The sequence below is a fragment of the Zonotrichia albicollis genome, chromosome 1 (genome assembly GCF_047830755.1).
Source record: "Zonotrichia albicollis isolate bZonAlb1 chromosome 1, bZonAlb1.hap1, whole genome shotgun sequence".
NCBI lineage: Eukaryota > Metazoa > Chordata > Aves > Passeriformes > Passerellidae > Zonotrichia > Zonotrichia albicollis.
This window is the reverse complement of record NC_133819.1, coordinates 147,101,732-147,112,668: the sequence shown is the minus strand read 5'-3', so window position 1 is coordinate 147,112,668 and position 10,937 is coordinate 147,101,732. Positions and strand designations below refer to the sequence as shown.

Genomic DNA, 10,937 nt, shown 5'->3' with positions numbered 1-10,937 from the left:
GGGCAGTGAGATGGGGTTGATGAGGAGGGTGAGATGGGGGCGATGGATGGTGCTTGGGGAGTGAGATGGGGTTGATGAGGAGGGTGAGCTGGGGGTGCTGGGGTGATGACGGGGGATGATGAGGGGAGGTGATGAGGGGGTGGTGGTGGTGGTAGGGGGGCGTCCGCCCCTCCCGGCCCGGCCCCGAGGAGGAGCCGGCGGGGCCCCGCGCCGTCCACGTGGCCGAGGGCGCGCTATATGAGCGGGCAGGAAGCGCCGGGGAGGGAGCGAGGGGAGGGACGGGGCGCTCGGAGCAGCTCGGCCCGGCCGATAGACGGACACACACAGACAGCGCGACACACAGACAGCGCGGCGGCAGCAGCAGCAGCAGCCACCACAGCAGCGACCGCCCGCCCGTCCGTGCCCCCGGCCATGGGGCTCGGCCGCCCGCCGGCCCCCCTCAGCCCGCCGTGAGTACCGCGGGACCCCGTCCCTCTCTCCCGTCCTTCCTCGCTGCTCACCTGCGAATCCCCGCTGCTGCAGAAGGCGCGGTGGGAGCCTCCCCGCCCCCGACTCCTCACTCGGCTCTTGAGTTGTTGGGGTTTTTGATAAAAATTATTTCTGTGCTTTAGAAACAGGGGCGGCCCCGGCGCTGCTCGCAGCATCCCCCGGCGCTCCGGAGCGGGGAGGCTTCTCCCCATCCATCCAGCCGGGATTTCCCCACTGGAGGGAGGCAGAGGGGAGGTGGCGGTGCCGGGATGGGCTCCGGGAGAAGGGGCCGCCTTTGGGCGATGCTCGGGGGGCGACAGCGCCGGGAACCCCCCTGCAGCTGCCCCACGGGGCCGGTCCTGCGCCCCGAACCCCCTGCAGCTGCCCCACAGACCGGTCCTGCCCAGCGCCGCCGCCGGCAGGGAGCAGCGGGAGGGACCGGCCCCGCGCCCCGGCTGTGCTGGGTTAGTTCCCTCTCCCCTGGGTTGTAAGCTCTGTGCCGGAGGAGCAAAGCCGATGTTACTCCGTTAGAGGGCAAAAAAGCAGACTGGCTGTCGTAGGTATCCGCTCGCACATTCCTCCTTGCAGAATGAATTTCTAGAGGAGCTTAATTAATACTCTTCGTTTGCTTTTATTGTACTTGTTATATTTATCTCAGCAGCGAACATCTATCCCAGGTCCTTAGTGTGATTGTGTGTAGTTTTGGCACAAATCAAAACAAGCCAGTAAAAAAAAAGAAAATGCCTTGATGTATATTTTGGTGTATATTTACTCATTTGAGGCACACAATATTTTCCAACTCTTTGTAACGGCTGGATTTGTATGTATCCAACATACCAAAATAACTCTTTCATGTAATTGTAAGTCTGAATTATATATTTGTCTGCTGGGCACATATGTTGAAGGAAAAAACCTCCCTAATTATGGATCTTTCAGAGAGATTGGAAGGGTGACAAAGCCCTTGTAATCTTTTGGGTCAATTTTCATAAGCTCCAAAACCTCTCTTTGAAAAGGAAATTAAATTTCAGTGTACAAAAGGGACAGGAGATTCAAGGATATAAAAAAAGAGTCTCTTATTCTGCTTTGATCTTGTCCTCAGGAGTTCATTTACTTTAGTGCTCTTCAGTGACACAAGTTAAAATGAAGAGTTGCCTTTAACTGGAGTCTTCCTGCCTCTTGGCATTTCGGGAGGTACTCAATTAGCAGCACACTTCTCCCGTGTATTATTTACACAGCTTCAGCTGGAGGGGTGGCTCTGTGTGAAGCACTTGCTTGGAAGCACTTGGCTTGTTACAGCCACAGCATCCTGTGCCCCCCATGCCAGCCAGCACCTTCCCCAGGACAGCGTGTTCAGCCCTCCTCAGTTTTTCTGTCCCAGTCCGGAGCCAGAGATGTTCTGCCCACTGTGCTCAGTGCCTCGACAGAGCTGCTCGGGTGTCAGAAGAAGCCGGGGTGGCTCTGGGCTCCCTTTGCTGCTTTCAGCAGAGGCAGGGTGTTATCTGCATGGCACGGCTGTGCTTAACGTCCTTTCTGGACCTCTCTGGGAAACTGAGAGTTTCTAATCTGCTTGAGCACATGTCCAGCGGGGTGAAGGAGGGAATGGTTGGATGTGAATAAAGAGAATGAATTTGTTTATTAGAGAGTAGCATGTGTTTTCTTGATTATCCTGGAAACAGCAAAGCCCCAGCACCCCGCTCATAGAGCCCCAGGTCTGTGTTGAGTTTGGTGTTCTGTTCCTCTGCTGATTTCTCACTTCATTTACTCTGTTTTGGTGCTGCTGTGGAGTAACATTTCTGTGTCAGGAGGTTTCAGTCCTGTTCCTCACCAAAGTCCCAGTATATGGTTCTGCCAAGTCAGCTTTTAAGTTACCACTAAGTTTTTAAACTACAGTTCTGCTAATGCACATTTATTTTACCTTTCTGCTTAGTATTGTGTAGAAGCATTGTCTCTGAAAGTGCAAACGAAGGGAGAAATTGTATTACTTATTCTTTTGGCTCACTCAGTGCACTGTCTGATTATGCAGGGGAGACAGCGAGCCGCCCTGTGTGGATGAATTTGTCACACATCTCTGCCAGAAACAAACTTGAGAACTTCTTTACAGTTTTTCTTCCAAACTTGATTATCCTGCTAATGGTAATGGCCTCTCAATTGAGGAAGGTCGCTTTTCAAACTAACCATAATTTCATGTAAGACTTGGTATGTGCTTATCAATTTTCTTTTTTGTTTATGTAAAACTGGGAGCAGCTTGAGAGGAAATTAAGGTCATGCAGATGGCAGTTCCATCTTCTAGGTTATAAAAGCATCTTTTATGTCAAGTGAGTTGCAAATGCTGCCATTAAATGATAGTAGAAATAAATTTTTACTTGGAACATCTTTTGCACCTATTTTCAAAAGTGTAGTGAAGCACAAACCTGCTTTTAAAAAGCAAAGCAGAGAGAGCAAACTCAGCTCCACAGCATATTTCGAGTGCTGATAATCCCACCACCTGGTGGAGCTTTTCATGGCTCTGGCTGAGAGAACTCTGAAAAGGATGCATTTTTTGTCTTGTTTCAACACTGTCACATGTAGTTTCTTCAACTTTTTTCTTTTTCATAGCAGACTTAATCAATTTTCTATTATTCTGTATCATTTATACTTTGCAGAAGGCTGCATAGGGCTGTTGGTGTCTCATCTGAAGCAGCAGATAGATGAACTGGTGAAGCAGGGGGTAAAGTTTTCACCTACAATACTTCTTAAGTGAAAGAATTATTTTTAATAACCAGCCCCTCTACCAAGATACTCTGGTGGAACCTTTCAGTGCAAGCCCAGTTAGCTTTGTACTAATAATTTTTACATTTTGATATAAATATTACCATAAATTTTTTATTTACTATAAAATATTTGCTAAACAGCCTGTGTTCAATCAAGCTTGCAAGGAGCAGAGAGGCAGATACCTTTTGAACTGATCTGACATTCTTGATATAGGTTATTAAAACATGGTAATGAGTTCAGGAATTAAGGTGAAGTATGGCAGAGATACTTCACCCCCTCTGCTGCAGTCTTGCCTGACTGCATCAAAGCCTGTCTGTGATGTTTATGGTGTGCCTCCTAACTGATAAATGAAAATCTAACTCACAGGTATGCAAGCTGAAAGTAAACTCGGGGGTTATCTGCCAGCTCACAATTCAGAGGAATTGCTTACAACAGGGAGAGAGCTCCTTGACCCAGGCAGACATTTCCTGTGCAGGACATGCAGCCTTGCAGGCAGAATGCTGTTGTGAATGTTTGTGTTGCTTTTTTTGCCCCAGTGCCTGTGGCAGCAGCCAGCAGAGCAGGGGAGGCCATGGCTGGCCTAGGGATGTGGCAGCTCCCATCTGCCTCTCTGCTCCTGCAGGAATGGGGGGCCTGTGGGATGGACAGCTGCCTTTGCATCCCATCCAGTGCATGTCTGCATCCCTCTCTGGGCCAGCCTGGGATTCACTGCCCAGCAGGTGCCTGTATCACCCAGCATGGGTGTACTTAAGGGAGCTGGGATCTCCTACCAGGCCTCAGGGACCTTGGCTCCTCAGCTGTGGGCTTTTAGTGCTGTGTGAACTGCCCTGGGCTAGCTGTCCTTGTCTTCTGACACTTGGTGTGGTATTTGAGGCTTCAGGAGGGTGGGTTTGATGTCCAAGTGGCACCTGAAATGGGTTTGGCAGCTGAATTGACCCTGTGGGAGCTGTGTGAGTTTTCTGGGCGCGGACTTTTCTCTTATTAAATAGATAAACTTATCAACATAAGCGGTCTGTGTTCAGAACGTATGTCTGTTAGTTGTTCAAAGTTGTCAATTCTTGTGACTCCTCTTGTCCTGATAACTGCTCTGGACTGACCTGGCAGTAATTAACAGCAGCCACAGAGGAGCTGCTGTCACCCTTCTGGTCACCTTTCCCACTCTTACCCAACCTCCTCTTCCCACTGGTGCCAAGTGTCCCATACTTGGATTTGTAAGTAGCAGTCACTTTGTGTAAAATGTCCCATAAAACTCTGAAAAGCTCTTTCAAGTCACACCCCCCTGAAGCTGTGAAATAGCTGTGGAATATGGAAAATGGGAGGCCTGGACAGACAGGGAGCTCTTTAAAAGAAGCTCACCCATAGTATAGGTAGAAGCTTGCTCTGAAGCATGAGATAAGATTAGGAATGTCATCAATTGTAGAGACTGTAGTAATTGTTAAAATGCAATTCTGGGGGAAAGGAGGCTGGAAAGCAAATCTTTCCTGGCTTTGTTTCACTTTGAAGTGCTGTGATTAGGTTGCTTCATCTGGACTGATGGGGATTGAGGAAGATTTGTGCCCTGTGTAGGAGGTGACCAAACCTTTGAGCAGACAGGAGTTGTGCTATTTCAGGAAACCTGTTAACCTCATCAAGCCACATCTGTTTCTCTGGGCCAGTCCCACAGCTATTTCTGCCAAGCAATTGCAAGGTGTCCTAGAATGCAACAGAGACACAACACAAGTGATTGAAACCTACACCTGGTGACAAATGTTTGAAGTGTAGCTGTCATTCTCTGAGGGCATCATTTCAATAGATTTTTTTGGTTTGTTTTTTTTTATAGTAACTTTTCAGGTTTTCAGTGCAGGCTCAGCACTCTGGCCTTCCATCCCAAAAGATTTGAGGGGATGACCAAGAGGGGGTGACATGTTAGAGCCCACAGGGTCCAAGCACAGCATTTCCCACCTTGCTGGTGCCTGACAGAGGCCACCTGCTGCTGGCGTGGAGGTGACCACACATCCTTCTGGTATCCCCAAAGCTCCTGCAGTGATCTCCTTAGCCACCCTTTTGGAGGATTGTTCTGCAGAGTAAAAAACTGGCACAGTGACACTGAGATATTAAGTCTGATGCAATTTTAAAATGTCTCTGGACTATATAGTTGCTGCTGACATTTTTTCAGGAGCCATGGAGTTCTGGATTTTTTAAATTTATTTTTGTTTTTAGAGCTTTGGTACACCAAAACATAGCAGAGGTTTTTCCTTTTAAAGGACACTGCATTATTTCTAGAGGCTGGATCTTCAATCAGGAACTTAATCTTACTTATCTGAAATACTTTGTGTGCTGACACAGCACAGTGTTGTACCAGCTCGAAAAAGAAATATAATTCTATCAAATCTGCCAGCTCAGTTAATATGACCCTGCCAGGGAAGCAGAAGGCATCATCTCCAGTTCTTTTAGGAAGGTATCAGATTCCCACTGCCAGCTCAAATTCAAAGCACAGTGCATGTGGCCAGGTTTGGATTAAAAAAAATTAATTCTAAGGTACTTCTTGCATCCTGGCATGCAAAACCACAGATCAAATTGGAAGTTGTCATCTGTATATTTGGATTGAAACAGCAGTTTGAGTCCTACAGTCCTTTGGGAATAGAACTGAAGCAGAGACCTGTGTTATCCACCTTCAGACTTCTACAAACTCCTGTGTAAAGAGCATGGTGTAGGGCTACCTGCAACTTGAATCAGAGCTGACCTGACAGTTTTGGGGATTTTTTTGACGCTCTGGAGTTCATCCAAAGCTGCTAGGATGTGATGCCTGTATCTTAAATTCCTTTGGCTTGATGGGAGGTGGTGATGCCTTCTAGGGAACCTGCAGCCTGCATTACTGCAAGACTTTGGCTGTAAATGCTGTTGCTCTGTGCATCTAATCCTTCTTTTACTAGAGCTTCTCTTAAATCAGTTTGTGCAAATTATCTCAGATTTTTTTTTTGGTGACAATACTGAGAAAAATGCTCATTTACATAGAATTGAAGCAATTTCTGGTTAAGCAAAGGTAGGTCAAAATAATTATGATTTTGAGAAAGTGATGCATTGCTACTTTTAGATACTTTGTCTTAATTCCAGGTCCATTTCAAACCTCTCAGGTAGTCAAAATCACTCATTTTGAAAGAACCAAGTTTGCCTTCAGAGATGTCAGAATGACTCCTCTGAATTTGATGTGACCTGCATTGTCACAGTTTGTCAGCCAATGGCAATACTGATGTTATAGCTGAATCTGGGGTTTTGTTTCTTTTCTCTTTGAAACTATTTTTGTAGTGAAGTTATTATTCTTTGGAAGGTTTACCCTGTTTTTCTCTTCAGGGCCAATTCTATATATTTCAAGTAAGAAAAGGATCTCTCCTGTTGTTCGGTCTAGTGCTTATTAGAAGAATTAGAGCTCTTCCTTCTTGATCTCTATTCTCTTTTCAGCTGCTGTATCCTCTGCTTTTCCCCTTCAGTTAAAATCTGCCTTTATGGAGAAGCATTGACTTTTTGATCAGGTCTCCTGTGGCTTCACTCTGCTGCTAAAACAGATCTCCTGCTCCTCTCAAGCAGCTGGCTTGATTCTAGCCTAAAACTTTAACTTGAGGAGTGAAAATGAACTTCTGCTTGCCCACTATCAAATGTTCAGCTTCATCCTTCAGACTCAGGGCTGTTGGATATCTCCAGGGGATCAAGCAGCAGCACTGGTGAGAGCACAAAGCAGGTAGAAACTAAATTTGCAGGCAGGACACTGATGCATGGGCAGCAGCTGAAAATGCCACAGCCACTGGAACTGTGCAAGTTATCATGGAACATCCTTGCTTGGAAGGGATCCACAGGGATCATGGAACTGCCCCTGTGCAGGACATCCCAAGAACCCTCCCTGTGCCTGAGAGTGTGGTCCAAATGCTCCTTGAGCTCTGTGAGGTTGTGTTGCAATCACTGCCCTGGGGAGCCTGTTCCAGTGCCCAGCCACCCTCTGGGGGAGAACCTTGTCCTGATATCCAACCTGAACCTCCTCTGCTGCAGCTTCAGGCCATTCCCTTGGCTCCTGTCACTGATCACCTGAGAGATCAGTGCCTGCCCCTCCTCTTCCCCTTGTGAGGAAGCTGTAATTCCTCTTGTCCCCCTGAGGAAGCTGTAATTGCAGTGAGCAAACCAAGTGACCTCAGCTGCTCCTCATGGCCACCCCTCAAGGCCCTTCACTGTTTCACAGCTCTCCTTTGGACACTTCCTAATATTTTTCTATCTTTTTTGTGTTATATTGCTGTTGTGATGTTGTGATGAAGTTCTCTCTTGTGCTCTGGAGGCTGTGCTGTAATGGCAGCACAGAAATAAAAGGGAGAACTGCATTACCCTTTGTAAAATGTCAGGAGTTAAACAGACCCTTGCAAAAACTTCTCTTGCTTAGAAAAGCAATATTGAAATGTAAACTGGCCCTTATAAAATATCATCGGGAAACCAAAATTGTCTTTTCTGGTGCTAAGAGGAAGAAAACAAATTGGGAGGGCAATGTGAGGATCCTTTATAAGTTTGGTAAAAGGCAGCTCCCTTCTCTTGGGCTGCCAGAAATGCCTGTGGTTGGCTTGCTGGTGTAAGTGGGGACTCTGCAGTGGATTCATGGAGAAGATCTGGTCAGGGCACACAGCTGTGGGATCACGATATGGCTTTGCTTCAAGATAGCAGCTATAGGCAGCAAGATGTCAGCTCCACCAAGATTATTCTGATGTCTGCCATGTGGTGATGGGAAGTACCAAGTGTGTGTGAGATCCTGAGAGCTTCTTCAGAGCTTCAGGAGAGTTTTTTTCGAGTTTCATCACTCTTTCTCTCCTTCCTGAGTAGGTACTGAAATGCTCTTTAATCCTGCTCTTCAGGATTTTTCCCTGCCATGCTTTAACCCCCCAGACAGCAGCTAAACCCCACACAGCCACTCTCTCACATTCCCTGCAATGGGTAAAAGTGGAAAACTCATGGGTTGAGACAAATTTAATATGTAAAGCATAAGCTGCACATGGCCAGCAAAGCAAGCTAAGGAACTCAATCATCACTTCCATGGGCAGGCAGCTGTTTAGCCATCCCCAGGAAACCAGGGTGATTTTTTTGTTTTATTATCCCACATAATGGTGAATGGGAAGGTAAATTCCATCACACTCAGTGTGCCTCCTTTTCTTCTGCTCCCATCTTGCTGTGCTGCCTATGATGCTGTATGCTGTGATAACCTGGGGGTCAGCTGTCCTGTCCTCTTTCAGTTCTTGTGCACCCCCAGCCTCCTCGCTGGTGGGGTGGGCTGAGGAGCAGAAAAGGCCTTGCCTTTGTGTAAGCTCTGCCCAGCAATAATGAAAATATGCCTGTGTTATCAACAGTGCACCCAGCACAAATCTAAAACACGGCCCCATACCAGCTACTGTGGAGAAAATTAACTATCCCAGCCAAAACCAGCAGAGTCCTTGTGCACATACTTCCTCTCATCCACCCTGTTTCCTCAAATTGTCCTTGCTTGAAGAAAACAGGCTGTTCCTACAGCTTCCACCAACCCCCTTCCTTCCCAGGCTTTGTTCTCTGTGTGCCAGGATCAGAGTGAACCAAGACAACAGGAGAGCCAGGGACACTTCAACTTTGCCCCTGAGGACAAGTGTGTGGTGTTGTAGGACACACTTATGGCTGAGAACTTGGAGTGAAGGCCTGCCCCCTCTCAGCTCCCTGTCCTTTCTGGCTGCCAAGGACAGTATTTCAGTTTCCTGGAGGTTCAGTTCAGCCTGTAAAGTGGTTGAAGATTCCAGTAAAGATGTAAACACTGCCCTTTTGACCAACAGCTTGATTTTTGAACTATGAAAGTAAAGGGAAATCCAACCCCCATGGAGAAAAGAGCTTTAGAGGAGGGATTCACTCTCTGCCACTCCATTGAGTAGTGCAGTCATCAAAGATGTACAAAAGCACAGCTGATGCAATATAAATCATCTACATTTCTGTTTTGTTTACTACAATGGGGTTATCACCATAGTGCTGCAAGGATTGTGCAGTTTGGTGTCTTATCCAAGTGGCTGTTCATGAACTTTTCTTGCTTGCCTGGATCCTAAGACCTTACAGAGAAACATACTGTCTTTGGCTCACTGTGGCTGTCACAGGATATTTTCTGTTAAAAAGTAAGCAAAAATAGATATGCAAAAATAAAAACTGCTTCAGACCTGGAGTTAGAGAGAAAAAGCCTATATTGTGGTAGCAGGATGTGGGAAAGAGCAGCAGCTTCACAGCTTTGTGATAGAAAACTGTGAGTATGCTGGAGCACAGCTGTCCTGCATCCTGCTGTTAAATCCATATCTCTCCAGTTCAAAGACAAGGATGTTGTGTGGGACAGTGTGTAAAATGCTGTGTACAAGTTCATGTAGATGGTGCCAATGGCTCTTCTCTCATCCCATAGCATTGTGAGACCCTTGTTTGCCCATTGCAGAAGGCCACCAGATTTGTCAGGAGCAATTTGACATAATGCTCACAATTCAGACAGTTAATTACACCGACAAAAGTTGTGTGTTAATGCTCAGGTAAGGCACTGATTTGTGTTTCTCCAAAAGCTCTGTATCTCTGTTGTAGAGAACACCCAATCCTTCAAACAGAAATTAACTCAAGCAACTGCATAACTGGTTGTGAGGCCAAAGAGCAGAGGAGCAGGAGATGGAAACTGGCTGTTGAAAAAGACAAGGTTATTGAAAAACAAACAGTAAGTGCAGAAGTGGTTAAAAGGCTTGGAAGTAGCAGTGAAACAAAGGAGTTTAGGATAAGCTGCTTCTCCCAAGGCCAAAGTCTCCTGTTGATGCTGAGTTCAGCATTGGCAGAGGGTGTTGCTATGGAGTTGTACTTCATTTTGGTGTGTTTTTAATAAAGGAAAATGACAGAGGCCTGTATTGAAAAGAATCAATAGGTTGGAATTTCCAATCAAACTCCCTTGGAGGGGGATGTCTCTGTTTCACAGAGCACCAGAAGAGGCTGCTTGTTTCTTCCTCTGTTGCCACCTGACCTGCTGCTGCTGTAGGAGAGTGGCTCATTTGCTGAGCTTTGTTCCTGCTGTCTTAGGAGGATGCACACTTTTCCTTTGCCTGTAAGTGGTCTGGATGAAGAATTCTATCATAGAGTCAATTAAGTTGGAAAAGATGTCTAAGATCATCAAGTCCAACCATCAAACTAGCGCCAACATCATGTTCACCATTAAACCATGTCCTCAAGTGCCACATCCACTAGTTTTTGAACAGTTGCAAGGATGGTGACTCCACCACTCCCCTGGGCAACCAGCTCCAATGCTTTACAACCCATTTCATGGGGGAAAAAAAAAAGTCCCAATGTTAAATTTAACCTGAGGCCATTTCCTCTCATCTTGTCACTCTTTACTTGGGAGAAGAGACCTACCTCCACTTGGCTACAACCTCCTTTCAGGTAGTTGTAGAGGGCGGGAAGGTCTGCCCCCATCCTCCTTTTCTCCAGGTTAAACACCTCCATCTCCCTCAACTGGTCCTCATAGGACTTGTATTCCAGCTCCTTCACCAGCTATATACAGCTAATACTCTACCAGATTAAGACAGGAGTGCTCAGTGTGGCTACTGCCTCTACTGTTCTTGGAGAAAAGCTTCCCACACTCCAGTGACAGTAGCCCTTTATCCCTCTGGTTTAAAATACCCAAGTCCTGTCTGGTGACTGTCATCACACTAATTGAGAAACAATCCTAAGAAATTTGCCCC

The 10,937-nt window shown here is 46.6% G+C and overlaps 1 protein-coding gene across 1 annotated transcript in view; it reads left to right on the top strand.

The window, feature by feature from the left end:
• The first annotated feature begins 225 nt into the window (after positions 1-225).
• ST3GAL1 (ST3 beta-galactoside alpha-2,3-sialyltransferase 1) overlaps positions 226-10,937 on the top strand; it is an 80,496-nt gene continuing 69,784 nt past the window's right edge. Inside the window, exon 1 of the mRNA XM_074557358.1 lies at positions 226-449. The gene's annotated coding sequence lies outside the window, so the exon portion shown is untranslated. The remainder of the gene's footprint in view (positions 450-10,937) is intronic.